This window comes from Falco cherrug, chromosome 4, assembly GCF_023634085.1.
Source record: "Falco cherrug isolate bFalChe1 chromosome 4, bFalChe1.pri, whole genome shotgun sequence".
Taxonomy (NCBI): Eukaryota; Metazoa; Chordata; class Aves; order Falconiformes; family Falconidae; genus Falco; species Falco cherrug.
In genome coordinates this window covers 50965103-50976156 of record NC_073700.1, presented here as the reverse complement: position 1 = coordinate 50976156, position 11054 = coordinate 50965103, and positions in this window count along the sequence as shown.

Sequence of the window (11054 nt, the reverse complement as noted above, 5' to 3'; positions counted from 1 at the left end):
GTACCAGGGCTCACGGGGAGCGCTGGTGAGGGTGTTTGTTGAGCCAGTTGCCAGAATCAGTGAACAAAGACAGACCCAGGGAAGAGGACGCAGTTGTGCTCGTTGGAAGGAGGCCATGGGAGCCACAAGGGAAACTAAGATACAGGACATCGTCAGCAGAGCTTGTGGCCTTGTAGATAAGGGAGCTCCTGAGCTGCTGTGTCTGTGCAGTAAAAAAGAGCCACATGGCAAATTACCGAGCATGGTTACAGGCTGGTACGTCAGCGTGCTGTAAAGGTATGAAAAGGCTCGCTTGATTTTAATAGAGGGTCTTCGACCCGCATTCAGAGCCCGTGTGTCAGTATGCCACACATGGCCCAGCGCTGTGAGAGGCTGAGTCGGTTGTTTGTCTCAGCATTGCCAGGACATCAAACCCCGAAGAACCTCGCTGCCACAGCAACGGCACGGGGTCTAACTGCCAGGTGAGGGCTTTCCTGTTCCTGCTGAGCCTGAACGCAGAGCTGGTTCCAGGAACTCTCATGTAACTCTTCCACATGTGCCCAGAGCTGGGGTTTGGAAGGTTGGGGGGGGCCACTGACCCCCGAAGACCAACTAGACTCTGTGTGTGTGGGGGTGTGTGTGTGGGGGGGTGTGTGTGTGGGGTATGCAAACCAGCTCCTGGAATATGCAAAATGGTTCTGAGAAAAATAATTAATATTCAACAAGACAACTCCATAAAAGAACAGTGACAACAAACACCACGGTTCGTTCATTCTTTTTGGGTCCTCTGTGTGTGTGTGGTACCTGCATCAGCGGCAGATCTCTTTCTCCACCGGACTGGAGAGGCCAGACTGCTGGGACACCCTAGCGCCGCAGTGGTACCTATTGCAATTAACTCTTCTCTTTTCCTTCTTTCATTTTCCTTCCTCTTTTCTTACGCTTGCAAACCAGTTGTCGGGCAAATAAAAGTTCCTTGGCACTTGACTCCATTTTGAGTCTTAATTCTGTTTCTGAGAATACGAGCAACAACCTCGCTGTGGTTTATGACCAGTGCATGACAAACACGGGGCCTGAAATCGACTGGCGGTCAGTCCGGTGGCACAGCCCAGCTGAACCACGGGACCACGCACCATGGGGCGGTGTATCCAGCGTGCTCCATAACCCACCGCAGGACAAAGGTAAGCTGCTGAGAACTACAGGGACTGCTTCAACAGAGGAGCAGAGCACTGTTTTACAAGTCTTTACTAATATTCTTAAGAAGTATGGGAAGAAAGTAGATGAGGAAGAACTGAAACACGTTCTTCTATGGACATCAAAAGCCAACCCACCCATTAATATTACTAACATTTATACTCCAGAGATTTGGGATAAAATAGGCGTCCAACTATAGGACTGTGCTACAAAAAATGATAAGGTAGCAGCCACTTTGTTGAGCCCTTGGCAAATTATTTTTGAAACTTTAAAAGCTCATGTTGGCTCACAAGCAAAGGAAGTAGATGCAGCATCTTCAGCTCCTTCTCCGCCACCCCCTTTGGCAGACCTTGCCGTAAGACCAAAAACTAAACCTGATGCTACTGCTCTTGTGGCTCTATTACCAGATAATCATGACCTGGATGACCCTTTTGACCCAGGCCTTATTTATCCAGAGAAGAAGCCTGATTTATATCCTCCAGTTCCTCATGATAAATGGGTGGCTGTAAAGGGGGAAGTGAGACGAGCAGGGGACACAGCTGTGCTGCGTGCTTTCCCTGTGGTGTATATGCCTGATCAAGACCCACGATGGGAAAGTCTCATATGCTCTTACCAAAGAGATCAGGTGAACAGTGACGGGCCATGGGCTTGGGGCTCCTTATACAACCCGTTTGATACAATCTCTCTGTGATACTCATGTGTTTACCCCAAATGATTTTAAAATGTTGTTTCGCTTGATAATGACAGACGTGCAATACAGTATGTGGGAGTCAAAAATGAAGCAGCTTGCAGGTGTCCAAGCTGCTGAGAACTCAGTGTTGGGGGTGCACGACCCATTGCGAGTGGTCAATGCCGATGTATCACTAGGGCAAGCTGAACATAGCACCAGTGCTGCACAAGCTAGGATTTGCCAGTTAGGTTTGCATCAAGTTAAACAACTGGCACTCCATGCTTTGAAAGCTGTCCCTGAAGCCGGTAAACAGGGGCAGACTTTTGTCCGTATTAAAAAAGAAGCAAATGAACCAATTATGAAGTTTTTAGACCGACTTAATGAGGCATTGGAAAAGCCGATTGATAATGAGCAAGTACGTGAGTATTTTTTTAAACAATTTGCTATTGAAAATGCCAACGCTGACTGTCAGTAAGTACTACAACCTTTAAGGAATCCTAGCATGGATGATATGTTGAATGCTTGTAGGAGTGCTGGGTCTGGGCAATACGGTGTCCCTGCTCAGGGAAACGTTCACTGCACTGGCAGTTCAGTCCCGGCAACATTCTGGTGCGGTCAGCACGGCCCCTGCGAAAGGGCTGTCTCAAGGGAAAGCAGATGACCAAGGGCTGTCCCAAGGGGAAGCTCGGGGAGTGGGGGGGGCGCCTGGGATCTGCCCGCGCGGCGAAGGGCGCGTTCCGCAGATCGGTGTCGGTCACCACTGACCGGGACGGCCGGTCCCCAGCCTTAGCGCGGAACCGCAAGCGCAGCGCCACGAGGGGTCGCGCTACGACAGCAGTTACCCCCCATGCCCCCCACCCGCGCTATGGCAGCAGATCAACCCCCATGCTCCCCCGCTATGACAGCAGATCACCCTCACGCCCCCCAGCTATGGCAGCAGACCCTCCCCCATGCCCCCCCGAGTGGCCTCGCAGGCGGTGCCCAGGCCACCCAGCCACCTCTACACCTGCAGCCCCAGACACGATGGGCTTGTTCCAGGGGGCACACAGCGTCCGCCCAGTGGGGGGGCAGCGCTGCCAAGGGGACCAGCCCCACACTGAGAGGCCTCGTTGTGCTGTTGGGGCCACAGGTGCTGACTGCAAGGCAGAAATACTAGTAACGCCATGGGCACCAGTGCCACCGTGTGCGGTGCCAGCAGGAGCCAAATGGTGCAGTGGGGGCATTGCTGCCCCACTCACCCAGCGCCACCCGCACAGCGCCAGGCTCAGCAACCTGGGATCTACAGGGTTGCCAGAAACTTATTGGACTCGACAATTAACTGTGGATCGACCCAAATCATCCTGCACTTTACAGCCAGGACAGACAAGAATTACTATGTGAGGAATCACTGATAGTGGAGCAGATGTCGCTGTCTTTTCTGTGTCACACTGGCCTGGTCAGTGGCCTTCGGTGGATGCTGGTGCTTCCTTATTGGGAATCGGTGGTCAGACTTTCCCAAAACCCAGTAAAGTGCTTGTTGCCATTATTGGACCAGATGGGAGATCTGTTCTGACCAGCTCCTACGTGCTGCCTGGACCTCCTGCCCTGTGGGGCAGGGGCTGTGCAGGCCATGGGGTGCACTCCTCGGCACGGGCTCTGCCAGGGGGCTGCTGTCCTGCAGGTCCCACCACTGACCTGGAGCCTCCACTGAGCCCCATGGGAGATCAGTGGCCCCTCCCGAAAGAAAAACTGCTGCAGCTACACAGGCTGGTGGGTGAACAGCTAGAGGGTGGTTGCACAGCCCCCACAACTAGCCCATGGAACACGCCTGTCTTTGTGATGCAGAAGAAAATTAATTCTTGGAGGCTTTTACATGATCTAGGAAAAATAAATGAGGTCACTGCAGATATGGGAGCTCTGCAGCCTGGGCTCCCCTCACTGACAGTGTTACCACAACCATGGGCTCTCACCGTCAGTGACCTAAAAGGCTGTTTCTTCACATACCTCGCGCCTCACAAGATGAACCGTGAATTTGCCTTCTCTGTACCTTCCATCAATGCTGCAGAGCCACATCAAAGCTGCTGTCGGAAAGCGTTGCCGCAAGGCACGAATAACAGCCCCACTTTCCGCCAACAATGTGTAGTGGCAGTTTTAAGACCAATATGAGAGTATTTTGAAAATGTTCTAATCTACCATTATATGGATGACATCTTAATTGCTGCGGAATCAAAACAAACAATCCAAGAAGTGAAACGGTTCTGGCCCAAGATGAGTGCCTGCTTGATGGATCAAACCATCGTTACCTCAGTCATCGCCATCATCTGTGCCACGACATCAGCTGCATCAATATGGATCCCACCTCAACCCAAACCTGACATCTGGGTAACCTTGGCCAATCCCACGGGACAGGGCATATTATGTCTACCAACCGCTTCTCCAGAAAATCCTTTTACAACCTGTCTGTCTGGACCACCTGTCGAAGGTTGGCCCATCCCCTCAGGACAAGAGGATGCGGCTAAGGAGTTTGGCGATGTGGTTAACAATTAGGATGGTTGGGTTCCATATTTACTGTACGGTGGGACTGAACCACAGGAACTGGACTTAATAGGATCTGTAAAAAGGGATTATCGTTTATATTTTAGCTATACAGGCAAAAATGATACAAAAACAATTCAATGGCTAAATGCTACCATACCTGCATATAGAAATGCTAGTGCTTGGGGTAATTGTACTTCTCCCAACATATCGAAGTCTAGCAATCGCCCACTTAAACTGCCCACAGGATTATTTCTAATTTGTGGAGATTGCACATGGCCTGGCACTCCTGCCCATACGAAAGGAGGACCACGTAGCACTGGAAGGTTAACCTTGTTAACACCCAATGCATCCATGGTTATAACTCAGAAGTTACACCACCACAAACATGCTACACATGCCTTGCAAACTGATTGTAAGGATAATATAAAGTTTTGGAGCTCTGGTGAAATTATAGCAGCATCTATATTGGCTCCAGGAGTAGGAGCAGCACGAGCACTAACCACCTTGAATAAGCCTGGCTACTGGCTTGCGAAACAAACTTGTGTGACTTCGTTGGCCCCAAGTGGACTATTGCTGGATGTCAGTTCAGTGAGGCGTGCTACGCTGCAGAAGAGAGCCACAGCAGTTTTTATTGTTAGCGCAGGGTCATGGTTGTCAGCATTTTGATGGGCTTTGTTGTATGAATCTGTCTGGTCATTCTGAATCTATTCACAAAAGTATCAAAAACTTGCAAGAAGGAGAACAGAAATTACAACAAAATTATGGTTTTAATATTTTCAGAAATCTTTTTAGTGGATTAGGCTTAACTAGATGGATAAAAATCTTATTACAAATAGGTGTAATCAGGACAGCATCAGTGAACAAAGACAGACCCAGGGAAGAGGACGCAGTTGTGCTCGTTGGAAGGAGGCCATGGGAGCCACAAGGGAAACTAAGATACAGGACATCGTCAGCAGAGCTTGTGGCCTTGTAGATAAGGGAGCTCCTGAGCTGCTGTGTCTGTGCAGTAAAAAAAGAGTCACATGGCAAATTACTGAGCACGGTTACAGGCTGGTATGTCAGCCCGCTGTAAAGGTATGAAAAGGCTCGCTTGATTTTAATAGAGGGTCTTCGACCCGCATTCAGAGCCCGTGTGTCAGTATGCCACACGCCAGCCCCAGGCACCGGGGATCACAGGGAGCTGGCCCCAGTGAGCTCCAGGCTGGTCAGCAGCTCCTGATTGCCTGGGGGGCCAGAGGGAACCGAGCAGGACCCAGGGGCTCCCCAGTAGACCCTCCCCATCACACTGATTGGGGCAGGAGCCAGTTATCACAAACCTGAGAACTGGGGGCTCAGATTTATTCCACACTTCGAGGACACCTCTCTCCGTCCTGCCACTGAGCTGTTGCAGATGAGTGACTGGTTGCCTGAAGAATTACCATTGAAGGTAACACCGCAGCACCACTGGCCAGGCTTGCCCCATCCCATGCTGCATGAAAGGGCTGTGCGGGGGTACATTGAGCCAGTGTGAGGCCGGGGTGATTTACAGGGGACCAGAGCTGCCAGGGGGTGGGGGAGAGCCTTGGAACAGACCCCCTCACCCAGGGGGACAGGATCACCCATGCTCTGGCCACCACACTACAGTAGTTTTCTTACCAAGATGAGGTTCATCCTCAAGGGGTAGGGGGTGTCAATCTTGGCAAAACATGTAGTTTGATGGACAGGAACTGAATAAAGTCACATTCCATAGTTTTGGTAGAATTACAGCTATCTGAGTGATTTTTTGTCTGTGGTGATTGTGTCTGTGAATACAGAATTATGGTGGGTTCCCATACAAATACCCTCCTTGTCACAGCACTAACAAACTAGCCAGCTGTAACAAGGCTTTTACCATCACATACCAGGTTAACTTCAATAAGTAGTTCCCACACCTTGCCCTGGCACAGCCACCAATCCCCCACAAGGTTTCAACAGTTCATCTACTGTCTGTGCTGTTTCTTCATCCTCTTCAGGCCAGTCCCTCTGCTTCTTGCCTCACCTGCATCCTTCCCCTTGTCTCTCCTACCTCCAGGACACACTCACTCACTCACTCACTCACTCACTCACTCACTCACTCACTCACTCACTCACTCACTCACTCACTCACTCACTCACTCACTCACTCACTCACTCACTCACTCACTCACTCACTCACTCACTCACTCACTCACTCACTCACTCACTCACTCACTCACTCACTCTGCTTCTTCCAGGTCTCTCTTCACCCAGTGCTCCCCTTCCATCCCCCTTAGAGCTATTTAACTACTTAGCAGGAACCAGCCACAGCTGCACCTTATCCACAGCGAACGCGCTGCCCCTGAAGCCAGCCCACAGCTGTATATTATCAATGTTAATTAACCTGCCTTCATTCCTCTATAATTCCTTTACACCCCCTGACCCCCACTCGATGGCTCTGTCAGGGTCCATATCAAAATGACAGACACTTGCTTCAGGGGCAGGGGACACGTCCTGGGCCTTGATGCTGTCCCTTTCACGGACAAATCCCCATCGTTCCCGCACACCACGTGCATCAACGTCGGCACGTTGCTCCTGGCTTGAGCCCAGAGCCTAACGGAGAGGGGGCGCTTGGTTTTGCTGATTGGCAGGGTCAGTAGATAGCACACAGACACCAATGAAGAGAATAACCTTAATTTATTGTTCGTTTTAAGTTAATACAGAAAATTAGGCAATATGCACATGCAAAGGGATTAACCCATGATACCCTGGTTCAAGCAATAGACCAGATCAGCAAGGCAACACACCTAATCATTATTCCTCCAGGTTAGCTATAGTGATTAAGAAAGATACATCACCAATTGCCCTAATACGTTACCATGGCCCAGATCCGCAGTCACAGGGAAGCCCCGGTTGTGGTGAGGATTTGGAGACCCTCTCCCGGCAGTGGGGAAGTCCCATGCAGGGCGTCCCCTCGTCGATGAGGTCTCCAAACTCGCTGCAAGAGGGCCCAGCTGTTACAGAGTTGAACAAGCACCTTTCATGATTTCAAAGGCGGAAACATCTGGAGCAACTTCCCCCTGTTGGATTCTGTCCCAAGCCTGGCCAGGGCTCAGGGAGGAGCCCCAGAGAGGTATTTTTGACTATTACAAAACTGACTATAATAAACAAGACGTCTGGTCAAACCATCTGGGGCTTTTCACAAGACAATTTCAAGTACCAAAGTATCTGGAGTGTCTTGTGACACGCTCCCACACGAGGACTGACCATTTCTGCTTAGATTGCTTCCTTTTCTTGTTGTTTATCATTATTTCAAAATGGTAATCATCAGCTTAATATACCAAAATAGCAAAGCTGACATTGTATAAGCTTAGGCAGATGGTCAGGCTGTTGGATTCATCTAAAGGCCAACTTCATTCAGGGCCTGGTACGAGGTCCCCAGTACTTCACACTTCCACGGCGATTCCATCCAGCGTGGCTTGGGTGGGATCCCACCTCTGCTCTTGGCTGCTGCTGCATCCCCTACCATTTCAGGGCAGCCCCCTCCCCTTGGAACAGCCTCTCTCCCTGGTGCAGTGCCACATCCTGGGGAAGCGGGGCTGCCTGGGAAAGCCCAGTGAGCGCAGCGCGACCCGGCGTGGGTGTTTATAGCCCCACTGGAGCCTGTTGACGGCAGATTGTATCCCCTCCTAAGTCAAAGCAAATTGCTTTTTATCCTCCTCTTGCAAGGGGACCAGAAAGAGCGCATCTTCTCCATCCAGCACTGCCATCCCCAGGCGCACGGCTGCCTGCAGCACGGCTGCTTGGGCAGCAGCACTGGGTGCTGCAGCCGTTGTTGGGGCTGTGTTGGCATTTAACCACTGGGAATCCTTAGTTGCCTTCTCCCACCTGGCCTTTGGATCACCTGGGGTGGTGAGGTGTACACGGAGTGGGTTCTGGGAATGGTGGGCTGTTTGTCCCAGTCTGCTATTGCATTAGAAATTCCATGTTGTGCCACAGCAGGAATGGGATCCTACAGGACGCTGGTGGGTTTTGCGTTGGGGTGTGTGGGGCTGCATGGAGTGCACGTGCTGTTGCCCCCCAGTTTCTGCCGGGGCTGGGGTCCATGCTCATGCTGAAGGGCCATGTGCTGGTGGCTGGCAAGTGCCAGTTTGGTCCGGTCAGAGTATAAAAACCCAAAACGCTTTCACTACGCTCTTTGACAGCAAAGGGAGCAGAGGTGTTGCACTTCTGCTTGGAGTCATAAATTAACTTCTGCGGTTTGGCAAAGAGCTCTGGCTCTGCTCCCTCTGGCAGTTTAACTCCCTGCTCTGGGGCACACGTCCTGCTTCCCAGCACCCAGCCTGGCAGGCCAGCCCATGGATCTGGCACCACTTCATGGCTGTGGACGGCACAGCAAGCACCTCTGATGGGGCTCCTGGCCTCCAGCTCACCCTTCTCAGCCTCCCTGCCCACAGCCCCCATGTCCCACCAGCCCTGCTGTGCCAGCAAGCAATCCTCGTCTGCCACCTCGCCCGCAGCCGGCTCCACCGCACCCATGTCGGTGAAGGCCAGCAGGTCCTGCTTGTGGATGAAGGGCAGCCACGACACATCTGCCAGTAGCTGCACATTGGCCTCTCAGTGCTCCAGCAGCATCAGGCAGAAGCTGGCTTTCCGAAAGCAGCTCTGCACTGTGCCCAGCTGCACCAGCCTCCAGGCCTTGTGCAGGAGGTAGGTGGTATCCCGCAGTGTCACCCAGACGGCAATCTCAGCCGCCTGCCCTGCTCAGGCCATCACCAGCTCCTGCGCTGCCTTGGCCAGCACCAGCACCTGGCAGTGGCCCTTCAAGCTGGGGATGACGCTGGCGTCCATGGGCTGAGTGATGCTGGAGGTGTTGGGTGGAAGAAAACCAGCTCGACGTTGCACAGCTTGGCACTCAGCTCGGGAGGGTGGGCACTACTGTGGCCCATGAAGAGCATGACCCTGTGGTGGTGCCAGCAGAGCTTCTGGTCCCGCTGCAGGATCCACTCCTGGAAGATGCGCGCCGTGACCCAGGCATTGGCTGAGCTGGTGTAGGTGACGGCAGTGTGCAGGGGTCCTCAGGCAGGCAGCGTGGTCACCGGCTCCTGCCCACCGCCAGCAAGCTTCACTTCTCCATGCCAGTGTGGCTGGTGCAGCAGAGGACGGAGACATGGTCCCTCTCCCTCTTGCTGCCTGGTGCCCACAGGTCCCCAGGGCCCTGCGCCCGCTGCAGGGAGCCGTGGTACAGCAGCCCCGTCTCCCCCACACCGAAGATGTCCTGAGTGCGGTAGCTGGCTGGGAGGGGAGGCAGCACCTTGCTCACCCAGCTCTGGGCACTGCCAACGTCTGCGTCTGCCTTCTCACCCTGGTGCCGCTTGAGGATGATGTTGTGGCGCGTCTTCCAGCGGCACAGACAGCTGTCGGTGGCCTCAAAGTCCCAGCCCGAGCTCAGGGCCAGCTCCTGCACCTTGGTCTTCAGGATGGGTCCCAAGAGGCGCTCGCCATGGGCCAGCACCTGCCAAACCAGGTGAAAATTATGTCCTCCACCTCCCCACCTTTGCTCTCCCACTCCCACTCCCACACCAGAGCTTGCACTGGCCCCATTCAAGGAAAGCCCTTTGGGCTCTCCCTCTGGGAGATTACCGGGACAGGTATCCCTTCCCCATGCTCTGCTCCGTGCTCCTCATCCCCACACAGAACAGCCCTGAAAACGCCAGCACCAGCATCGACCTGTGGGCAGCACCGGCAGGGAGCTGGCAGTGCTGCTCTGGGCACCAGCACTGCTGCGAAATCCCCAGGGTGGAGCAAAGCCAGAGAGCAGCCCGGCAGATGGGGAAGCCGTGAACACCCCCAGTGCCTGAGGAGATCACCTCTCTTGGCACGGCACGGGAGGTGCCAAATCAGAGATTTTCCTGGCACAGGGAGCCAAGAGCTGCTCTCCACATGCTGCAGCCCCCAGACCTGCTGTCACAGAGCACAGGGCCATGTCCTGGGCTGGGAACCACCGCCCCGGTGCATCCCACATCCCCTTCTCTCCCCTGTCCCACATGAGGTGGCAGGGGCTGGCACAGACTCTTGCTGATGCTCCTGGCAGCCCAGCCACCTTCCCAGGACAGGAGGAGGGATGTGGTCCCCATACCACATCCCGCTGTCCCTCTGCCCTCCCCTGCCCACAGCTGCGGGGCACACAGCAGGAGGGATGGGCCTGCACATGTGGGAGCTGTGACACTGCTGGAAACACCAAAACCACAGAAGAAGCTTTTTCCCTGATTTTTTCTTCAGTAGAGAATGGAAATTTTGCAGACAGCTGAAACACTCCTGCAAGATGCCAAAGTTCTGCTGCTGTCAATACACGTGAGAAATCCCCACCCCCACGCGCCCACCCAGCAGACGTGGGTGGCCCGGGAGGCTGAGCCGTGCTGAGCTGTGCTATGCTGTGCTGTGCCGTGCCATGCCAGGGAACATGGGCACCCACTGACACGCTGGGGCAGTGAGCTCTGGTTAGAGCGGTGCTGGCTCCAGGCCAGGGGGAAGGTCAAGAGCCACATCTGCAGGCCTGGCATTACAATGCAAAATAAAGAAGCAGGCGAGGAAGAGCACGGTGCAAGGAGGGCTCACGCCTGGCGTGGGAGCACGGTGGCACAGTTCGTCCCTAGGGAGGCAAAGCCTGGGCGCCCCGGTGCCGGCAGCAGGCAGGGACCGCAGCCAAGGGGCAGCAGGGGGG